We start from the raw sequence: 23,134 nt of genomic DNA on the forward strand, positions 1-23,134 counted from the left end.
TTTTCAAAAGCAGCTGTTTATAAACTGATTTGATAAATTACTAAATTTAACACGGTGTAATTTTTTTAAACAAATATTAAAATTGTTAGACATGATCTTTTTAAATTAATATTTATCAGTGATTAACGTTGTTAAATGTAAGATTTTAAACTTATCAGTTTTTTTTTTTTTTAGAAATATTGGTTACAAAATGTAAACGATTTAAGAAAGAAATTAATTGAAAGCTAAAATATTGCAAAAATATAGGCGATCCAATGTAAATGCATAACTTATTGTTATAAATATTGTTGATCGTTTTAAAGATAGTATTAAAAAAATCCTGTCTAGAATAGATCTTTTAACTGATCTGATTTCACAGAAATTTAAACGTATTATATAGATATATATATACAAAATTCTTCTATTTCTTTTTATCCTTTTTTTTTAGTTTCAGCAAATGTTAATGTAAATTTTAGAAATTTAAAATCCCATTAATGATCTAATCAACCATTAATATTCATCTGTCTATTTAATTAAAATTACCTTTTAATTACTTAGCAATTTTATTTTTTATGAAACTATACAACATATTTATTGTTTCATGAAAAGCCAGCAATTAGATTGAACAACTTATGAAGAAGCTAGGGTATTAAAAATATAAAAAAAAGTAGGCATATGTATTGTGTAAATTAAAGATGTAGCTCCTAAATTGATCAAAAAGAAACAATAAGTATTGTAGATAGGAATTATTTTGCCTATGTAATAATTCTAGAAAGTAGTGAAGGTATTAACTATTAGCAGGGAAGTGGATGGAAAACCTCATAAGTATCCAATCTTATGTGAATAATCTAATACCTCTATTTAGGTATCTGATAGGCAATATAGACGTCCTTGATGAAGATATAGTAACGTTTTTAGAAATTTTAGTTGCTTTGTTCACAGACATCAGAAAAGATAAATTAGTGTCTATTGTGATTATGGAGGAGGCAATAATGATATTCCTTTGCTACATGTGACTTAATTTTTAGTAAAACAAACTTAAAAGTCAATCAACCAAAAGCTCAGTAACCATTCTAGTGGGATTTTTATCTGTATTATAAGTTACTGGAGAGGAATATACCATCCCTCTTTCATAGATTGATGGTGAATGATTTAATAAGAAAAAAGATAAGAAAATGATAATTTCAGAAATGAAAAATACAGAAGCTAAAAGATGTCTCTCTCTCTGAGAGCAAGATTCAGCATGGTACAAACAGATGCTAATGAGCAGAAAAACAGAAATAGAGAGCTGAACATAGACAGAAACTGAGCATTTCTTTGAACCAGTGACTAGAAGAGAGACCTAGAATCATTGTAGTTCATATTGATACTTTTAGTTGTTACAGTTGAGAAAATAATTCCCTTTCAATGCTATTTGTTTTTGCTTTTGTGTTGTCTCTTTAAACAGACCAAGAATGATTTTGTACATTTGCAGTTATCTTTTAGATTATTGACGCATCCAGAATAAAGTATCTCATGATTTATGCAATATATCTTTTCAACATACAGAATGATATTAAAGGAATAGTTTCAAAATAATCTTTCTTATTTTAGTTTGATCTTTTAATAAATTAAATTACCCTTCCTTTAAACTAAAGTTGGTATTTTGTAAATTACATCAGATAATATTCTACAAAAGGAGCAATTCCCCAAACAGCTGGCTGTAACCAAACATTAATATTCATCAACTTGCCAAAATGAACGTGGGTATTGGCATCACTTCTGCTGATTGCTATGAGAAAACATAGTTTCTACTTTTGATTTGATTAGGTGTTCCCATGTTACTTCTCCAGGGATTGAACCTGGAAGTTCAGGGTTATAAACTTATCCCAAAGTACTTGTGTGATATTTTTACCAATTGAGGTTTTGTTTCACTCAAAACTTAACGAAGAAATATGATATGATAGTTCCTCTGGCAATATTATATAGAACTAACAAAATAAATAGGAAACAGGGAAAGCAGGGAAAAAAAAAAACAGAAGAGGATTGTTTATTTATGTTCTGTGACAAGAAAGCCTATTCTGGTAGAGAATTGTTTGTCATAGATCACATATTGATGTTTACTTATACCAGGATTGTTATGGTGTGATTTGTAAACTTTCTTTTTGGCTTCTCAATAAAAGACTGAATTTGGAGGACTAACTTAACAGCTTTTCAGATAATCCTTTTGTATCCTTTAATTTAGCCCTTTCCACAAGGGTTTAAGGCATAGTTTTGTGTCATGAATCCTTACTTATTCAAATGATTAAGAATTATTGAAATACTACAGTCCTTATCCATCTGCATTTCTGACTAAATTGTTGGTGGTCTTGTATTTTGCTGATGTGCTTAGTTACTTTGTTTATTCATGTTGACCTTTAAAGCAATGAAAATTATTATACTCTTGTCTTTTATTAGCAATTGTTGCACAGGTAAAATTTTATAAATACCACTTTTCACACTGCCAGTATGCAGATGATTTTGGCGAATTGGTTCAGTTTGTTTGATTTTTGTAGATGAAGAAGATCTACTTTTGTTTATTCTGTTATCATTTAAATATAACTGGCTTATCGGTTTTCTTAGGCATCATTGATTCTTGCTTCAGGTTGATTATGCATTGACACATATTTGTCATTGCTTTTAGTGTAATTTCAAGAGGTCTCTATTGTTGATAAAATGTGTTTGAATTTCAGTATAATTTGTTGATTGTAATCCACAGATAAAAATCTAGTATTTGAATAGGCCATCTGATAGGTCACGTAGTCTGAAACATCAACACTCCCAATTAACTTTACTTGCATAGCTAACAAAGCTATTGGTGGAAAATTTTCCAAGAGAGGTTTTGATAATGGCTATGAAACAAAGGAGTACTGGACATTTGTGCTATTCAAACAATTTTTTGCATGACAATTGTGTTTATTATGTTTGTTGATGTGTTTTTATCTATTCATTTATTTGTTTTGCCGAATCTTCCTATTTAGCTCAGTTTTAGAAACTTTAAACTGCGTGTAGATCATATTTAAGTTCCTTGATGGAATTAGCAACTTCATGATTGGTATGTGTCAACTTTTGGCAACTAAAAAGTCAATAAACTCTTAGTTAATGAAGATTGGTATGAAACACGATATAAAGGAACAGGTTTCAAACTATTAATGTTATCAATTTTATTTCTTTTACTTGATGTAATCATTAGTCTGCAGCCATGCTGGGGCACCACCTTGGAGAATCTTTTAGTTGAATGAATTGACCCCAATACTTTTTTTAAGCCTGATACTTAGTCCTCGGTCTCTTTTGCTGAACTGCTAAGTTATGGGGATGTAAGCACACCAGCACCAGTTATGAAGCAGTGGTGGGGGATAAATACACACACACACACACACACATACACACATACGATAGGCTTCTTTCGGTTTCTGTCTACCAAATCCACTCAAGCCTTTGGTCGGTCTAAGGCGATTGTGGAAGACACTTGCTCAAGGTGCTATGCTGTGGGACTGAACCCAGAACCATGTAACTAAGAAGCAAAGCAAGCTTCTTATTTCTTTACTGCCCACAAGGGGCTACACACAGAGGGGACAAACAAGGACAGACAAACGGATTAAGTCGATTATATCGACCCCAGTGTGTAACTGGTATTTATTTAATCGACCCTGAAAGGATGAAAAGCGAAGTTGACTTCGGTGGAATTTGAACTCAGAACGTAGTGGCAGACGAAATACTGCTAAGCATTTCGCCCGGCATGCTAACATTTCTGGCAGCTTGCAAAGCAAGCTTCTTACCACACAGTTATAGCTGCACCATTAATATCTGTTATAAATTCTACCCTTTGTCTTGTTAGCCAACAAAATACAGTGCCATCTTTTGTAGATGTAGTCTTCTAACTCAAACAACATGATTACACTCAGATATATATATAAACCAAACAGTTTAATCTCTCAACCAGCACACTAGAACAAAGCCACCTCCCTCAATACCACACTCTCTCCCAACCAAAGGGTCTTTGTCTTGTATGTTACTTGGCAACCCCACTGGTATTGGTGCCACATAAAAAGCACTCTGTACATTCTGTATAGTGGTTAGTATTAGGAAGGGCATCCAGCCATAGAAAATATGCCAAAGCAGATAATAGATTCTGGTACAGCTGTCTGGCTTGCTAGCTCCAGTCAAACTGTTCAGCCCATGCCAGCATGGAAAACGGATGTTAAGTGATGATGATGATGATGATGATGAGTTTAGCCAGCAAATCAGAACTTCTTTGTATTAGTTTGACCTGGTAAAATAGCCCCCCCCACTGCCAGGACTGGTGAGATTAATATAGTTAAATGTTTCCCTTGAGTAGTTCCCAAACGCACACTAGAAAGGCAATAAAATTACATTGGTTAACCACAACCCATTCCGAGGAGTTACTAAATGTGTTAAACAGATCAAAGACAAACTTTCCTCTGGATATGATGTCAATTTACTGAATGAACATTTTACTGAACATTTAATAAATATTTCCATCAGTTTAGGTAAACTGAGGTGTGTAAAATAAATGTAATGTTCAAATACTTAACTAAACACAGTAGATCTGAAGTGAAAACACATGAAGTAGCCCAATATTATACCTACTTCTCCTTACCAATTTACTGCTTCATCCATCTTACTTTGAAGAAATCAGTTTTCATCATCATCATTATGATTTTTCCATACTTGGATTGAACAGGTGAACATGGTCTGAGTAAATTCTTAGAGTTACTAGTCTCTTACCATACATTCCATTTTTTGGCATAATTTCTATTGCTATCTGCCCTTCCTAATGGTAATTATTTTGCAAAGTGTACATGATACATTTTATCATCATACCAACACAAGTGAAGTTGGCTTGTCTTCAGTGAAACTAATAATCTTCTTGACCCTATACTATCTCTGTTTGTTGAAGTTTACAAACTAAGAGAGTTAATAAAAGTGAGAGAATCCAAGATTGAATTGAAGAGAGAATCGGTGAATGGGTGATAGAAGAACAAGTAAAATGGGAGAAACTGTCATAGGAGTAAGTGGCTAATAGAGGAAGGAGTAATGAAAGTCATTTATATACAGCTACATGTTGGTTGTTGGTAAGGAGATTAAATAGAATAACAGTGGTAAGAGTGTGGTAGAAGCGAGGTTAGGGTGATGAAGTAACGTGAGCAAGAGAATGGATGTCAGTAGTCGGAGTAATATATGAGTGATAAGTAGCAAAAAAAGATGGATATCTGTCAGGCACGCTGTGACCGACAACAGGATGTTATAGTCGAGTCTACTGTGTGTCTGACAATATATGCCTAGGTTGTGAATAAAAGTATAAGGGGGCCATGGCTGTTTGTGTGGTAATTGCATTTTATTGGTTAATTTTCAATCATCAACCAATGAGTGATAGTTTGGCATGGAGCTGTCTGTGCGTGCTTGTTCTGTTTGATGTGTCAAAGTGGAAGAAGAAGTAAATGGATATACGTCTGTGTATGCATGTGCTCATTCTTGTGTGTGTATGTTTGTGCTTGTGTGTATGTGTGTGTGTGTGTGCTTGTTTGTTCTTGTGTGAGCGTGTTCTGTTTTTATGTATTTGTGTGTGGAATGTAGATATAACAAAAACAATGTCACATTTTAAACCTGAGAAAAGCTTTGCATATTTGCACCCACCGTATTCACCAGACATTGCTCCATCTGATTATCATTTATTCCCCAGTCTTCAAAATTATTTGGACAGAAATAATATGATTTCTATAGATGAGGCCAGAACAGTACTGGAGGAGTATTTTTCATCACAGACAAGTGAATTTTGGAAGAGGGGCCTTGCAAATCTACCAGATAGATGGGAGAGCATTGTAGAAAAAGGAGTTTTTTAGGTAAAAAAAGAACCTTGCTTAACTTAATCTTGAAAAATAAAAGAAGTGTAAAAAACCGCATTATTTATGGGATGACCCAATATATATGAGAGAGACGGAGATGGTTAGCAATAAATAAGAATGGTAATAGAGGGATCGAATACAGACATTGTCCCATCTCTTGTTACATAGGCAGCATGATGGCAGTTAGTGCTGTTAGGGAAGTACAGTGAAGGGAGAGAAGGTAACAAAGAGAAGAGAAGGGTGGAATATAGTAGCTTCACCAGAATATTTAAGTTTGGACTCTTGAAATCAGTCTTCCTCACTTCCCATGTCTTCTAAGATCTCTTTTACAGGTTCCAATCATTTGAAGCACTAGGCACATCTTTATGCAAGTAACATTCACAATATACATCACTTGCCTGTATCAGTATAGTCTTCTCTCTTGCTCACTACATTTAATCCCCCTTGTATCAAGATATTTTTCTTAGCTCATTTGTGCTCGTTCATAGAATACTTACTTCTTTCTAGCAGTTACAAAATCTCTGCTTTCAAGGCTCATCTTTCACTGTCATGCAATATCATGCTCCATACATAACCATCATACAGTTTAGCTTTCACTCTCAAAGAAAAACTCTTTGTTTCACACAAAGGTAATAACTTCCTGACCTCTTTCCATCTTGTTTTTACTTTTGTAGCTATATTTTCAGAGCATCTCCACTACTAATCAGATATCGCCACTACTAATTAGATTAGTAAGATCTATCAACAACTTCTGAAGAGTCTTCTGGGCATTAGAAGGAATGTATTTCATATATACTCTAACTGCTCTTATGCATTTCCCACATACGAAATCTACCTCCCCCCACTCTTTCTCTCTTCTTTCACAGCCTGCTTGTGATCCTATGCCACTTGTGCATTTATGTTTTACATTAGACATTTGTATGAAATTTCTACCTACTCATTTTCTGCATATCGAACCTGGCAATTTGTCTGCTGGCAGTTGGGCTTTATCTTCTTTCCTACTATGTAAAACTTCTGTCTTTGCTAGGTTTACTTTAAGTGTAGATTTTGCTAGGTTTTGAATTTCTTCTTTAAATCTTCTACACATTCAACTGAGAATTAGGTCATCAGCATACAAGAGTTCCCATGAACACTTGGTCTTATGCTTCTCTTTATGTTCCAATAAACTGTAGGGACCTAGTAAATGAGCCTTGATGCTCTCCTACTTGCATGCTAAGTTTGCCTCTGAACTCATTGTCAACTCTTACCTTGCTGATGGCATCTCTATACTCAAACTGGCACAATGCTCATGAGCCATTTATGTGCATTTAGTTCTCTTGGGGATCACTAAACTACAGTGTGAGTGTGAGTGTGGAATCTTCTCCAGATCAACTAACATGAGGTACAGTGGTTTACTCTTAGCTGAGGACTTCTGTTGTAGTTGTCTCTAAGTTTTATCAAATTACTTAAGTAATAACTGGGACAATAAATGTAGACAAAGAGACACACACACACACACCATTGTAACCATAATCATGCTGCTTAACTTTTGCTCATTAGTACCACCTGACTGGCCTTCGTGCGGGTGACACATAAAAGCACCCACCACACTCTCTGAGTGGTTGGCATTAGGAAGGGCATCCAGCTGTAGAAACTCTTCCAAATCAGATTGGAGCCTGGTGTAGCCACCTGGTTTCACCAGTCCTCAGTCAAATCGTCCAACCCATGCTAGCATGGAAAGCGGACGTTAAACGATGATGATGATGATGATCTTGATGGTATGGCAGCAGTTAACAACATTACTTATGGGACACCTTTTTAGTAACACAGATAGTTTACTGTTGTGGAAATCAGGAGCATTTCATAACTTATAAGTGTTTCATTAGCTTAAGTTCAAGTTTTCTCATGGCTTGGTGATTGCAACTAGAACATTGTTTACACTGAAATGGAGGTTTAAACCTATCTCTCATTATTGCTGCACACTGATTCAGATATAACAATGTGTGACAGATACAGTTTAAAAGTTAATCTAATGTTAAATATGTGACTGCATGGTACACCAACACATTCTGCACTTTCCATGATGCCTAAAACTAAACCCAATGGATAGTTCTCCCTTAATATCCATGGACTCCAATTTAATATAGACCTCACATGTTATCTCTTGCTAACATACAAACCACATATCCTATTCTTCTCTGGGATATGCATTTTTCAATGCTTAGTCATAATCTATTTCTGTTGTGCTGACTATATTTAAATCTGTATAGTGTCTGAACAGATATCAATTCCACTCTTATTACTTGCTCATCAGGATATCAGCAATGGGGACTATCAATTCTTCTAGCTCAAAATATCCTTCCACCACTCTTCAAAATGCATCTACTTCTTCTATCACAACTCCTCCAACCACCGTCTCTTCCATTGTTGAAGATATCTATATCACTTCACCCTTCTCTGAACCTATTGTTTTCAGTGACTTCACAACTCACTAACTTTCTTAGTTCTTGCACTCATCTGATACTCATACAACTAATACAGAATACAGTTCTATATTTAAGAGATGAGGAATTATGTATATTATTTACATTTGATGGATATTTTTCTTCACCTTGATTGTATTTAACACAATGTTTCAGCTGATATACCCTCCAGCCTTCAACAGGTGGCTTGGGGAAATTTCAAACCTGGGTTCTCATTCTTAAGGTATTTTTCAATGTTGTTGTTGTTATTATTATTATTCAGGTCACTCCCTGGAATCGAACTCGGAATCTTGGGGTTAGTAGTCCGCACTCTTAACCACTATGCCATAATAGACAGAGAACACCATTGGAAAATATGAAAACTAAAAGAAGCAGCACATATGCTAGGACACAACAATCTCCTAAGCAGACCGAGTACAGATATGAATAGAAACCATTCTCATAGGCATTCCTCCACATTCCATACACAACCAAAACTCATAGTCCCAAGTCTCCTAAGTTGTTTACTCAAATGTGCTGCAGCAGTTCATGCAAAGAACACAGCCTACAATGTTGAGAAAAAATTACCAACTCCTACAAATTGGATAGTATTTTTCTTAGTGACTGAAGCCCCTGTAAAACCATCATCCAAACCATGAAAGATACTTCCATGTATCATGCTAACTCTTTCACCTCAAAAACTACAGCCAGACCTTTTGGCCTCTCGTTAAAATAATCTGTACTAATATTGTGAACTCTTCCTCCTGTAAACAGAATTCCTGTGAAGGAAACCTCTAAATTTGCTGTCCTCTTCACTTCCAACTCCACACTGCACACACTAGGTAAATCTCCAAAATTATCCCATTCATGTTCACCTAACACTCTATATGTATACTAAGTAAAACATCTCTGGTCACTTTAAACTACCAAGGCCAGCTATCTGGACAAAGTCCCTCCTATTACCCTCAGTGTACTCCAGAAATAATCCCTAATTCTAATAAACTCTTCAGTTTCTCTCTGTTTATAGGGATTTATCCTGACACTTGTGAAAATAATTCAGTGATACCATCAACTTTGAATATCTCACTTAGTGAGCACCAATATAGCTTTTTGTAAAATCAGATTTACTGGAGACATTCTCTGTTATATCACATGCCAATGAAATCTCATTTTCAAGTAATTTGGTTAAAACACTGTTGTCATCCTCAGCATCAGTAAGCTTTCAATTATGTCTGGAAAATCTCTTTACAAAATTGTATACCTATTGCCTCTATCCATCTCTTAGTTTTCTGTCAGATTGTATCATCACAGAGTGTTAATGTCCTTCACTCTTAACTTTGGTGTTTTACATATTCTCCAAATACATCAGCAACCTCTTTGCCATCTCTGCTACCAATGCCAACCACTATACCGAGTTTCCCTACACCTGTTGATTTGCAAATGTTCAGGAAGAATGTTGATGACATTAATCTCATCAGTCTAAGATGGACTGCAATGGTGATAGATGGAGCCCTTTTGCGCTAGACTAAGAAAAAAATTTTTTAAAAAAACCCCGTCTAGCTAAAACATTCACCTCTAAGTTATTTTTATCTTTCTTTTTTTGGTAGGGGCAATGAAGAACACCTATGATAATTAGTCATATAATTGACATTACATGTTTTGTGATATATAGCTATAGTTGCTAGTCTTTTTTTTAGTTTAACTTAGCTGGATATAGGAATGGGATTGCCAACTGAAAAGTTGTAAGTTCAAATGCATTACAGATATTTGGTAGTAATTGTTAACTGCCATTCACATATCACTTCGGAATATACACTAACTCTTCTGTGTATGCTTATTGTCAAGAGGAAGTATCTAACATATTTAAAACTAGAATCAATATTGGTTTTTACATCTTTATTAATTCATTGGTATTGTGTGAAATTTCATTTTCAGTAAAATCTCTTGGAACTAGCTGGTTAAACCAAGGAAGCAGGTCAGCAAGTGAGATAAGTAAACCAGAAAACTGACAGCTGAATCTTTGTCCTTCCAATTCACTGAAGTTAGCTTTACCTTTCTTCTTTTTTGGGGGCTGATGAAATACCAAGGATGATGCATTGGTAGAATTGTTAGTGGTAGACCATGTGATGTTTCAGCTTTGTGTACTCTAGAATCAAATACTGCTGCTTGTTACTGGATTGGAAAAAAAACAAACAAAAAAAAATTGTGACATTCCTTCCAGGAGTTAAAACTGACACATAGTATCCTTAATTGAAAAGTTTATATATATATATATATATATATATATATATAGTTATCGCCAAGCCAACATGGCAGTCCCAAAATTAGGACGAAAGCTGCCGTGAATTAGCTCCAAGAAGCCATCGCCTCTAGCTAGCTATGTGACACACGAAACCTGTGTCCTTTATAACCTTCGAACAGGGGAGGTCAGCAGTTTCCCCTTGCTGGTTTGGCATCTGCAGACTAGTTTCAGGGTGTTGCCCCTTGTCAATGCAGAGCAGCCAAGCTCCAGCCAGGCGGCGCTACTGACTGTCTGTTCGAAGGTTATTTATCTAATTTCAGTGGAATCTATCCACTGGTTTTCAGAAATAGAGTTATTAATATTTCTAAGTCTCTCTAATGGAGACTACGGCAGCGGTACTGGAAATTAATAGTTATCGCCAAGCCAACATGGCAGCTTTCATCCTAATTTTGGGACTGCCATGTTGGCTTGGCGATAACTATTAATTTCCAGTACCGCTGCTGTAGTCTCCATTAGAGAGACTTAGAAATATTAATAACTCTCTCTCTCTCTCTCTCTATATATATATATACAGGGTTAAAACTGACAGATAGTCAATCAAAAAAAAGTTGACCACATCCATAGAACCATTCTTTATAGAATACAAAAGAATAAAAAACAAGACATAGAAATGCAATTATAATTTTTAGTGAAGAAAGTTAAAAACATCTGGTTTTTCAATTAAAAACCTTGACTACTAAAATTCCTCTCCTTCCCCACCCAAAAGACCATGAAATATTGAATCCTAATTAAACAAATTTGACCACACTAGTACAAAAGCCACACCTCTTTACCTCCTCCACATTAATGAACACAAAAGAATAAAGAAGCAAGACGTGGAAATGCAATTATAATTTTTATTGAAGAAAGTCAAAAACTACATCTGGTTTTTATCAATTAAAAACCTTGATAAATTCAAATACAAAAGTTCTTTTCCTTCCCCACCCAAAAAGGTCATTAAGTATTGAATCCTGAAACAAACAAGTCTGACCATACCAATACAAAAGCCATGCCTCTTTACCTCCCCCTCCTTCTCAAACTTTTTTCTTCTTTCTTGCTTGGAAAACCCCACAATTTTTTATATATAAAAATGCCAAGAAATCTAACTTTAAACCAATTTTTGATAAATCCGATAATGGAAGAAAGTGCTAAAGGTGTATATAAGATGTAAATAAAAAAATATATATAATCATCCAACATTCCAACTACTTTATTTTTTGTCTGTCTGTCTGTCTGTCTCTCTCTCTATTTATTCTTGCTTCAGTCATTTAACTGCAGCCATGCTGAAGTACCACCTTTAGTCAAACAAATCGACTCCAGGACTTATTCTTTGTAAGCCTAGAACTTATTCTATTGGTCTCTTTTACTGAACCACTAAGTGACGGAGATGTAAACACCAACATCAGTTGTCAAGCAATGGTGGGAAGACAAACAGACACAAATAACAAATGCGCACATACATACATACATATATATATATATATGCATATACATATGATGGGCTTCTTTCAGTTTACATCTACCAAATCCACTCAAGGCTTTGGTCAGTTCGAAGCTATAGTAGAAGGCACTTGTTCTAGGTGTGCCACACAGTGGGACTGAACCCAGAACCATGTGGTTGGGAAGCAAGCTTCTTACCACACAGCCACTCCTGAATGTTTGTGTATTCTCTTCTATTTTTTTGAATTTTTTGAAGCCTTCCTATAAGAAAAAAGTTGATTTCTGACATAGATACAAATTTCCATTGCAGGAATATAGACAAGAAAAACAAATTTGTATTGTGAACTTGAATAAAGAAACTCTTGCATATTCCTATTGTTCTATTTACAGATTGCATTTGTAATTTATATGTTAACTGGTTGCTTTCTTTTTCTAAAATCCCCAGCTTTTCCAGATTGTTACTTTGGCATTTAGTAGCAAAACGGAGTGCATCAATTATTTGTATAAATGTGAATTTATAATCCAGGTATAGATGCTGAAGGCAGTTGTCTGTAGTTCTCTTTCTCTTTGATCTTTGAAGAGATATTTGCATTAGTAGGGTAGTTGACTTCTATGATATTACATACTTATTCTTGTCTATTCCAAGCAATTATATCCAGCCAATTGTGTTTGCACTTGGTACAAGCTATAGGATAATTAGCATACTAGAACTTGCTCAAGTAAGTGAAGACTGGACCCAGTGAACTTTGTGGAGCCTTTATGGTTCAACAGAGGGGAAAGCAGCCACAGCAATGGATTTTAGTTTGCAGATAGCAAGATGAGACAAGTAAGACATCATGGTTATCCACTGCATCTATCTTGATCACCAGAGTCTTCATCTGTTCTTGCCACTAGATTGAGGATGGTTAAGGACAAGAGTGAGGTTGATCATGCATAATTCTTCACTTTAAACAAAGACACACTACAAGACATCAGTCATCCATAAGAAAAACTAGATGGTCCTTGTAGCACTGATGTACAAACATGTATGTCTATGTCTATGTGTAGGTGTACATGTGTGTGTATATATATATATATATATATATATATATATATATATATATATATATAATAATACAAAGAATATATATACATGTATACACACATATATGTACATACTCACATCCACATGTGTATATACATGCATATCAGGGTACAGGACGCTAGAACAATAAACCACAGACAACGGAACGAACACATAGGAAAACGGAAAGCCCCTTGGAATATCCCTTCATCAGCTGTCTCTATTCTATCTAGACGTTTCGAATGATCATGTGTGCAAATGCGTGTTTGTGTATATGTGTGCATGTATATATGTAAATATGTGCATGCACATGCATCTATCTATATATATATATAGCATGTATATAATTATATATGTGTATGATTATGTGTGTATGTGATTTTACACACACACACACACAACAGTGAAGCATGGCTGTGCGGTAGAAATTTTGCCTCCCAATCACATGGTTCTGGGTTCAATCCCACTGCATGGCACCTTAGACATGTCTTCTACTACAGCCCCAGGCTGACAAAAATCTTGCGAGTAGATTTGGTAGATGGAAACCGAAAGAAGCTTGTATGTGTGTGTGTATGTATGTATATATGTGTACACACACACACACACACACACACACACACACACACACACACACACACACACACACACACACACACACACACACACACACACACACACACACACACACACACACACACACACACATACAAACACATACATGTATGTATGATATATGTGTGTGTGTGTGTGTCTGTGTGTCTGCCTTCCTGCCCATGTATATATATATTACTGTATTACTCTATTGACCAGACTATGAGATGTTATACATTGCTGATCACAATGTGCTTCCAATTTTTTTATTATTATTGCACCTTATATTTCCATTTTATCCTAAATTGTTTTACTAAATTCGGTTTTCCATCATCATGGGCTCTTCTGTGTGGCTTTTCCTAATCCCTTAGATACCACTCACAACTGTATAAGTCCATGTATTGACTGTGAGCCTTTTGACATATCTGGCCAACCAGAACTTGTGCTTTTAATATTTTGTAATTAAATTATTCTACTCTGTTTTGTTCCCAAATCACCCCATTTTAGATAAACTCTTAAAGTGATATACTTAGCATGAATCTTTCTTGGCCCTTTGTGCCATAGCCAGTTGAATTCCTTCCCTCTTTGTAGTAAGTGTTCCATGTCTCACTGGCATACAAGAGCACAGGTAGAACAGTACTATAGAAGAGACTGGTATGTAGGGTCTTGTTCAGCTTTGCTTTCAACACATCTTTTATGTAAATACCTTTCCTTCTGTGCTTATTCTCCCTGAGATTTCAGTATCCATGTCTTTTTTGCATATTCCTTGTGTGCACTAAGTGGATATACTCCTTTATCTCCTTGATTTCATCACTTCCTGTCTGTATTCTACCTTGTGATATATAATCAGACTGCATATATTTGCTTTATGTGGTTCATTTTAAGGCCTGCAGCTGAGCTATGGATGTCCAACACTATTAGTATGGTCTGCAGCTGATCTGTAATTTTGGCAGTGAGTATGATGACATTTGCAAATTGTAGGTGTGTTAGTAGCTTGCCACTGATGTTTATGCCACCTGTCCAGTCAACATCTCTGACAATTATTTCTACACATGCAGTGAAGAGCTTTGGAGAGGTGGTATCTCCTTGTTTGATGCTCTTCCCAATTGGAACTCTTACAAGTGGCAATAGCAAAGCTATACAGGTGGTGCATCCACTGTTTTCATCTCAACTCCTTGCATTTCCGGACATTTCAGCACTACATTCATTAAAGGCCTTTTTGTAGTCAATGAAAGTGATATATAGAGGCAACTTGTGTTCTTTCAGTCATTCTACAATCTGTGTTGGAGTGAATATGTAATCCATCATACTGTAATTCTTATATAAAAACTTGCTTTCTCTATCAGCTGCTGGCTGTCAAGATGATTTGATAGTCTGGTAAATATGACTTTTGTAAACAGCTTGTCTCCTGCGGCCTGCCTGACGATGATCCATTTTTCACATAGTCTGCCTGATGACGATCCGTGCCTTGTGTAACTTGCCTGATGATAAGCCATGTTTCATGCAGTCCACTTCTTAAAAAGGGCTGTCCATCTCTGATCTCTACCATTTTAGCATTGTGTAACACATTCTTTATCTATCTATATCTATAAAACTCAAAATGTCTGTATGTGTATGCTTTTTATGCGTTTCCACATTTTTCATCCGATTTTGATGAAATTCTTTTGATTAAATGACAAATTTACCCAGGTGGGTCACTGCTTTACCGATACCAAAAGATACCCCCCTTCTAGGAAAAAAATTGATAAAACTGAAGGGACTTTTTGCAAAAAAGAGTAAAAGTTGCACGCGAGAAAAGTTTTTACAGGAACGTCCAGTTTTTATAATTTTGGTGTCAAAAGGACCGTCATGTTGTGACATTTCAGACAAATATTTTGGCACTGCCTTGATGCCTCTGAGTCCCAAGAAAATTGTGAAAAACTTTGAAAAAAATCGATTTTTTGCATCTTTGAAAAGTTACACAATAAAAAACTTTTTACTGGAAAGTCTGATTTCCTTGGTTTTTATGGCTAAAAAACCACCATGTTATGGCAGTTTTATCAAGTATCTGTTCTATGTCCAAAGGCATCCATGTGCAACAAAATACCACAAAAAACTGAAAAAAAAATCGATTTTTATATGCTTTTTACCCCTTTCAATCTTCGAAAACTTCTCACTGCTTTACTGGATTGCGTTCAAACTTTACACACTATTTACTCATCCTAAGGATAACGTTAGAAGACTCCAATTTGCACAGAATTCATCCATGTATGACCAATAATTGTGGAAAACTGAGTAGAAAATCGTTTTTTTGCCCTTAAATCCCTAATTTTTGACTGAACATGAGGACCCAGCCTTTCGGCGACAACTTATCGGGTGACTTCTCCAAGCAACTTCTCACTGTTGGTGATGGCACAGCTCCTTCTGATGCAGCTGGAGAGATGGCTCTCTCACACGTAGGCACACTTGTGGACACTGCGGATGACCTTACGACTGCTGTTTCTCCTGATCTGCACATAAACTACCGAAACCTGAATTGACTGTGCAAAAGAGCCATATTAGCTCCCAAAAACACATTTTCTGAGAAACTCAATGAAGACCTATTGCGAAGCCTTCCTGGAAACCTTCACACCTACATGTCTGTGGACATTGTTGTGGACCAAGAAGAGGCCATTAATTTTCCCACAGAATTCCTCAATTCCTTGGAACCCTCTGGTCTACTGCCTCATCAACTGCACCTCAAAATTGGAGCTCCAGTCATGCTGCTGAGGAACCTGGAATCACCACATCTGTGCAATGGAACATGGTTAGTGGTAAAAAATGTGCTGCCTCATGTTATTGAAGCAACAATTCTTACGGGTTGCGGCATCGGAGATGTCTTTACACCCAGAATATTTCATACTCTATCAGAGAAGCAATGCCCCTGTCCCTTGCGTCAACTTCAGTTCCCCCTTCGACTTTGCTTTGCCATGTCCATCAACAAGTCCCAAGGCCAAACACTTACAATGACAGGCCTCCACTTAGGCCAACCATGCTTCTTGCATGGCCAATTATACGTCAAATGCTCAAGAGTCGGATGCAAAAAAAACCTTTTTGTGTTCACCCCGAAAGCCAAAATGAAAAATGTCGTCTACCGTGAGGTGCTGTAGGCCATCCAACATGCCACAGCTTCCCTGCCAAACCGGTTTATGGTGAGTGAGTACTATTGTTGCTATTTTCTCAAAATTACCTTTTTTCTTAAGTCTTTGTTTTATTTTGTCCACTACAGCTTCTCAATCTCCTTGCAGAGGGCTTGAGTTTTGGCATCACTGCACCTATTGCTTTTTATGTGAACGAAAAAGGACGTTTATACCTGTGAACAGTTAACCATTCTTTTCAGGGCTGTTATGAGAACGATAACATGGCCTTTTCAGGGCCACTTTACATTCAGTTGTTGCACCCCCTGCGATGCTCTTGTAGCTTCGCCAAGGCTTTTCACCCTGTTGTTACTACTTCATTTATGGTCTATGGGAAAAATCACTTCTTCCTCAATATCAGTATAAGCAACTTAACGCAAAAAATATTCAAAGAGTAGTACAACAAAAAAAAAAATGGTAGAACCTATTAAGACCATTGTCGAGTATTTAATACCCGAGCAACGCCGGGTACTCCTGCTACTACTTAAATAAAATAAATATATATGTGTGTGTATATAATATATATATATTCACATTCTTTATATTTAAATGTTTGTGAGTGTGTGTGTGTATATAGATGTATATATTTTTATCCATATATATTTGTGTGCATGTGCGTATGTACATATATATTTGTGTGTGTGTATGTATATGTGTGCATGTATGTATGTATTCATGTGCGTGTATGTATGTATATATTTGTGTGTGTATGTATTTGTGCATGTATGTATGTTTTTGTGCATGTATATATGTATTTGTGTGTGCATGTGTATTTGCATGTGCATATGTGTATTTGCGTGTGCATGTGTGTATTTGCGTGTGCATGTGTGTATTTGTGTGCGCATATGTGTGTATATGTGTATATTTGTGCATGCACGTGTGTGTATATTTGAGTGTGCATGTGCGTGTGTGTATATCTGTGTGTGCTTGTGCGTGTGTGTATATTTGTGTGTTTGTGGGTGTGTGTGTGTGTGGGTGTGTGTGTGTGTATATATTTATGCCTGCATGGCTGCGTGTGTGTGTGTACATATCGGTGTATATATTTGTATGTGCACATATTGGTGTATGTATTTGTGTGCACATATCAGTGTATGTATTTGTGTGTGTGCATATATCGGTGTTTGTATTTGTGTGCACATATCGGTGATATATTTGTTTGCACATATCGCTGAACAAATTTAGAAATCCATCAGACGGTGTGATTTGGTTTTTCTCAGTGTGTATATATATATATGTGTGTGTATGTATATATCTATATGTACATGTATGTATGTATGTGAGTGTGTATGTATGTATATGTGTGTATGTATGTGTATCTGTGTGTGTGTATGTGTGTGTGTATATATGTGTGTGTGTGTGTGTATGTATATATATATGGATATGTGTGTGTGCATATATATAGATATGGGTGTGTGTGTATATATATATGGGTGTGTGTGTATGTATGTACATGTGTGTATGTATATGTGCATGTGTATGTGTGTGTGCATGTGCATGCATGTGCGTGCGTGTATGTGTGTGTGCGTGTATGCATGTGCGTGTGCCAGAATGTGTGTGTGTGTGGGTGTGCATATGCGTGTGTGTATGTGTGTGCGTGTATGTATGTATATGCGCGTGCATGTATATATGTGCGTGTATGTGTGTGCATGTGCGTGCGTGTATGTATGTATGTGCGTGTCTGTGTGTGCGTGTGCGTACATGTGCGTGTGTGTGCGTGTATGTATGTGTACATGTATGTATGTATGTGTGTGCGTGTGCATGTATATATGTGCATGTGCGTGTATGTAAGTGCGTGTGTGTGTATGTGTGTGCATGTACGTGTGTGCGTGCGTGTATGTATGTGCGTGTGTGTGCATGTGCATGTATTGATGTGCGTGTATGTATATGTGTTTCTATGTATGTCTGTGTGTGTCTGTGTGTGTACGTATGTGTATGTCTGTATGTATGTGTGTGTGTATACATGTGTGTATATATTTGTGTATATATATATATATAAGGGTATATATGTAAAAATGTATATATATGCAAGTGTATATGTATGTGTATATGTGTATATATGCATGTATATATATGTGTATATGTATGTATATATGTGTGTGTATATATATATGTGTGTGTATGTGTGTTTATGTGTGTATGTGTATGTATCTCTGCGTGTATTTGTGTGTATATGTATGTATGTGTGTGTATGCGCGCGCGTTGTGTGCATGCGTGCGTACGTGTGTGGGTTACACGCGTGTGCGTGTATGTATGCGTCTGTATGTATGTGCGCATATGTGTGTGGGTAACTTTGATTACTTTGCTAGGTTTTGGCCAGTATAGGCCCAGGCCATGTCTAACTTGTGAAGTCTTTTAGTCATATACGGGGCACCATGACCCACTCAAGCAAAAAGTTAAAGACTGCTCATATTATCGTTGAATACTTTAAAGTCAAAGGTAGTTATATGTTCTAATTTTGTATAATATTGTGATGATTAAAGTGTATTCTAAAGCTAATTTGATGTATTTAACACTACTGATCATAACTATAAGTTGGTACCTTATCCTAGGTTTAAATAAATAAATTAGTTATCTAAACTTATTATATAAGTAATTTAATTTATGTCTGCATTTAGTATTACGTTCATCGTTGGAGTTAATCAATTTTTTATTAGCTAATAATATCTCTTTAAATTCGTTAGTACATAATAAGCAGAATTTATTCCCTATCCTATATGATTTAGCCTTGCAAACTATTTCCCATTTTAACTCCTATTCTATTCTTTTTGATTTATGTTCCCAAATGTATTTACTAAGGCCCGTAGAGTTCATTAAATTTCTGTTCTTAAAGGAATTCATATGTTGGGTCACCGGGAATTAATTTTATTGGAAGTCGATCCAGTGTAAGTAGTATTTACTACAGTTATTATCATTCAAAATCACTATACATTTATATACTACGTCCTCAACACTACATCTTTTATTAAATTTACATTTAGTTTTATCTCTACAATTACAATCAATTATATTTTGTGGTCCAATGGGGGTATTAGTTAATTTATTATTGTAAGACTTATTTAATTAAAATTTATTAAAGGATGAAATGATGTTGCCAACATTATTAGTGGTAGAGTAACCAACTCCAAATTTATTGCTAGAAAATGTGTCCTTATATTTCTTGTTGTCTTTAATAAATATCTTAATTATATTTAAAATCTCTTTAATAATGTTAGTTTTTACCTGTATCCCATAGGGAATTATTAGCCATATTTTATTTTTATTATTATTATTACTATGAGGTATTTTGTTCATATTACGACCTATCTCGGGCTTTATATGATTCTGAATGCTGTGTTTATTATAATAGAAGGTGTATTCATCATTTAAATTATCTTTTAAATTATAATTATATTTAGAACTGTTGAAAAATTTAATATTATTATTATATCCCGCCTTATGAAGCGCTTCATTATAATATGGTGCATGTTTATTGAATATCTCATAGTTGGAAGAAAGTACTGAAATTCTTTTCCCTATATAATTTACTAACGCTTTCTTAATAGAAGGTGGATGGTTACTCTTAGTATTAATATATTTCAGGTTTTCGTTAATTTTATGGTAAGGTCGGGTTATACCTGTTATTAAGTTGAAATTTACATCTAAGTAGTTGACATTGCTATATTCGTTATAAATTGTAATCCTAAGCCCATTTCTTTTAAAGAAACTGTATATTTTCTTATATATTTCTAATGTTCTATTCATGCTATTTTTCGTTATTAGCAGGAGGTCATCTCTGTATAATCCACCCTCCAATTTAAGATTTTCTAATTGGAGTTCTGCTAATAAATAAATTCCTACTAGGTTTGTAACCTGAGCAGAATCCGGTGCTCCCATAGGGATATCAAAAAAATCCCTGGTATCTTTTCTGGCCCACAATTTATTATTATACCTAATAAACGATTTTCTAGCCATTTTTACCACCATAGCTTCATCTTTAGTCATTCCCACCTTATTCATAGCATATATTAAGGCCTTATTTAGTACAATTTCATTAATAGATGAATAATAATTCTCTATGTCTATTTGGATAAATTTGTAACTACTACTATCTTTAATATCTTTAAACCATTTTAAAGTATTATTTGTGCTGGTCCAGAGTTTCAGGTAATTTAGATTATTTAGTTTATAATTATTTAGTTTATAATTAGTCTAAAATTAACTTACTTAATGTCCCTAAATCCGATTTACTGGGACATATTAGTCTGCCTTTAGGGTCAGAGTAGAAATTGTCTTTATGATCCTTTAAAGTTATCCTAGGGTGCATCGGTACATACGGTTTCGTTTTATTGTCTATCTCATATTTTTCCATGATTAACCTAGTGGCTTTGTTAATATTATAAATGGGATCTTCCGGGACAATTTTATATTTTTTATTTATTTCCTTTTCTAAAAGTTTATCATATAATATGGTATTTAACTTATACAGGTTGCCAGTTTTATCAGATTGTACGACTATTTCTTCGACATTACGTATTTCTTTTATTTTAATTCCTAAATTTCTTAAATATTCATTGTATCTATTTGGATATTTTTTAAACTTAATGATTTTAACCACCTTCCAAATTTTGTCTTCCAGAGACTGAATTTCCCTATTATATGGGGGTTCCCTTTTAGTTTTAAATTTAGAACTTATGTAATTGATATTCTCCTCATCTTTAATGTTGGCACTTTTACAGTTATTATAGTGAGTTATCCATTTTATTCTATAAATAAACTCCTTTATATTATTAATAAGTTTAAGGGTATATTCCTTTTTCGATGGAATGGGGATGTCCTTCAATGACGAGTCCCAGATTAGTGGTGCCATCCTACGTGTAAGTTCCATAATAAACGAAAATTGAAGGTAAAACCTAAAACAATAGTCGTATTATAAATATATTCAAAGTATTATAGTAATAATATTAGGGAATAAAAACATACCCAACCTTACAGGCAAAAATCGGTATAATATTACGCCAGGTTTCGTAATATATAATATATATATGTATATAACTAATTTATATATATATCTATACTTCTTCCATAGTGATTTAACCAGCGATAATATGAGCGGTCTTTTACAATGTCTCATAGCATTATTTACGTAATATATAATTTTCGTATGTGGTATAGTTATTATTCTGCGTAAATCTGAGAGTTTTAAGTATTTTAGTATTTTTAATCTTCAGGAAACTTTTTATTTTAGGTAGATTTTCTTTTTCGATATTTTCGTTATTATTTTAGTAATTATAATACGCATTTACCTCTGGGTAATAGACGCCATATTTATCACGTGACCATTTAGTATAAATTCTATAGTACACTCATTTTAGTTTAATCTACAGTAAATCGCCGGCAGATAGGTTATGTTTTTAATTCTCTAAACAGTATTGACACACGCCCTTTATTAACTTTATACACTAACACATTTTTTACTATTATTTACCTCTTCCATAATGTTTTAACCTTGTTCATTATAATACTCTTTTTCAATATTTTTAGATTGTAACTCTTAATAATTATATTAATATCGTTAATGTAAGGATTAGTTTACAGGTTTTGTCTCTTTATATATATTTTCATTTCTCATGTTTATGTTTATTCCTTGAATGATTTTAGGTATTTTTGTAGAAATTTGACCTGAAGAGTGACTAATTTGGGGAGTAAAATAATTTCCCCGTTCAAATGAACTTGGATAGAATTTGCTTATGATTTTATATAGTCCTATTTCAGCCATGAAACGCGCGTAGTCTATGTACTAGCACTGACTTTTATACATTTATTCTTTCACACTTTATATTATTATATTAATTTTTACTGTCCTATTTATAATTTTGATTTTTAAACTAATATTTTTATGATGAATGTTTCTTTATAAGATATATTATATATTATTAAAATTTTAGATTAAAATCTTAGATAAATATTGATATGGTATATGCCTCACAGCATGGTTTTGGACGAATTCTTAGTTGACTGAGTTCTAGAGTGGTGGTTCGTCTCTAAATTAGTTATATACACATATATCATCATCATCATCATCATCGTTTGACGTCCGCTTTCCATGCTAGCATGGGTTGGACGATTTGACTGAGGACTGGTGAAACCGGATGGCAACACCAGGCTCCAGTCTGATTTGGCAGAGTTTCTACAGCTGGATGCCCTTCCTAACGCCAACCACTCATATATACACATATATATACATATATACACACATATATATACATATATACACACATATATATACATACACACACAAATATATATATATAAATATATAT

The sequence above is a fragment of the Octopus bimaculoides genome, chromosome 1 (genome assembly GCF_046866305.1).
Source record: "Octopus bimaculoides isolate indiv1 chromosome 1, ASM4686630v1, whole genome shotgun sequence".
Lineage (NCBI taxonomy): Eukaryota > Metazoa > Mollusca > Cephalopoda > Octopoda > Octopodidae > Octopus > Octopus bimaculoides.